Source organism: Scyliorhinus torazame, chromosome 18, assembly GCF_047496885.1.
Source record: "Scyliorhinus torazame isolate Kashiwa2021f chromosome 18, sScyTor2.1, whole genome shotgun sequence".
Classification (NCBI taxonomy): domain Eukaryota; kingdom Metazoa; phylum Chordata; class Chondrichthyes; order Carcharhiniformes; family Scyliorhinidae; genus Scyliorhinus; species Scyliorhinus torazame.
This window is the reverse complement of record NC_092724.1, coordinates 75195416-75197167: the sequence shown is the minus strand read 5'-3', so window position 1 is coordinate 75197167 and position 1752 is coordinate 75195416.

Genomic DNA, 1752 nt, shown 5'->3' with positions numbered 1-1752 from the left:
CACCTAGGGAAGGGGCTGCACTGGACCTGGTATTGGGGAATGAGCCCGGCCAGGTGGTAGAAGTTTCAGTAGGGGAGCATATCGGGAACAGTGACCACAATTCAGTAAGTTTTAAAGTACTGGTGGACAAGGATAAGAGTGGTCCTAGGGTGAATGTGCTAAATTGGGGGAAGGCTAATTATAACAATATTAGGCGGGAACTGAAGAACCTAGATTGGGGGCGGATGTTTGAGGGTAAATCAACATCTGACATGTGGGAGGCTTTCAAATGTCAGTTGAAAGGAATTCAGGACCGACATGTTCCTGTGCAGAAGAAGGATAAATACAGTAAATTTCAGGAACCTTGGATAACAAGCGATATTGTAGGCCTCGTCAAAAAGAAAAAGGAGGCATTTGTCAGGGCTAGAAGGCTGGGAACAGACGAAGCCTGTGTGGAATATAAGGAAAGTAGGAAGGAACTTAAGCAAGGAGTCAGGAGGGCTAAAAGGGTTCACGAAAAGTCATTGGCGAATAGGGTTAAGGAAAATCCGAAGGCTTTTTACACATACATAAAAAGCAAGAGGGTAGCCAGGGAAAGGGTTGGCCCACTGAAGGACAGGGAAGGAAATCTATGTGTGGAGCCAGAGGAAATGGGCGAGGTACTAAATGATTACTTTGCATCAGTATTCACCAAAGAGAAGGAATTGGTGGATGTTGAGTCTGGAGAAGGGTGTGTAGATAGCCTGGGTCACATTGAGATCCAAAAAGACAAGGTGTTGGGTGTCTTGAAAAATATTAAGATAGATAAGTCCCCAGGGCCTGATGGGATCTACCCCAGAATACTGAAGGAGGCTAGAGAGGAAATTGCTGAGGCCTTGACAGAAATCTTTGGATCCTCTCTGTCTTCAGGTGATGTCCCGGAGGACTGGAGAATAGCCAATGTTGTTCCTTTGTTTCAGAAGGGTAGCAAGGATAATCCAGAGAACTACAGGAAAACCCAAAAGCTTTCTGGAAAACCCAAAAGCTTTCTGGAAAACCCAAAAGCTTTCTGGAAAACCCAAAAGCTTTCTGGAAAACCCAAAAGCTTTCTGGAAAACCCAAAAGCTTTCAGGAAAACCCAAAAGCTTTCTATAGGTATGTCAGGAATAAGCGAATGACTAGGGACAGAGTAGGACCAGTCAAGGACAGGGATGGGAAGTTGTGTGTAGAGTCTGAAGAGATAGGCGAGATACTAAATGAATATTTTTCGTCAGTATTCACTCAGGAAAAAGATAATGTTGTGGAGGAGAATGCTGAGCTCCAGGTAAATAGATTAGATGGCATTGAGGTAAGTAGGGAAGAGGTGTTGGCAATTCTGGACAGGCTGAAAATAGATAAGTCCCCGGGGCCTGATGGGATTTATCCTAGGATTCTCTGGGAGGCCAGGGAAGAGATTGCTGGACCATTGGCTTTGATTTTTATGTCATCATTGGATACAGGAATAGTGCCAGAGGACTGGAGGATAGCAAATGTGGTCCCTTTGTTCAAAAAGGGGAGCAGAGACAACCCCGGCAACTATAGACCGGTGAGCCTCACGTCTGTAGTGGGTAAAGTCTTGGAGGGCATTATAAGAGACAAGATTTATAATCATCTAGATAGGAATAATATGATCAGGGATAGTCAGCATGGCTTTGTGAAGGGTAGGTCATGCCTCACAAACCTTATCGAGTTCTTTGAGAAGGTGACTGAACAGGTAGACGAGGGTAGAGCAGTTGATGTGGTGTATATGGATTT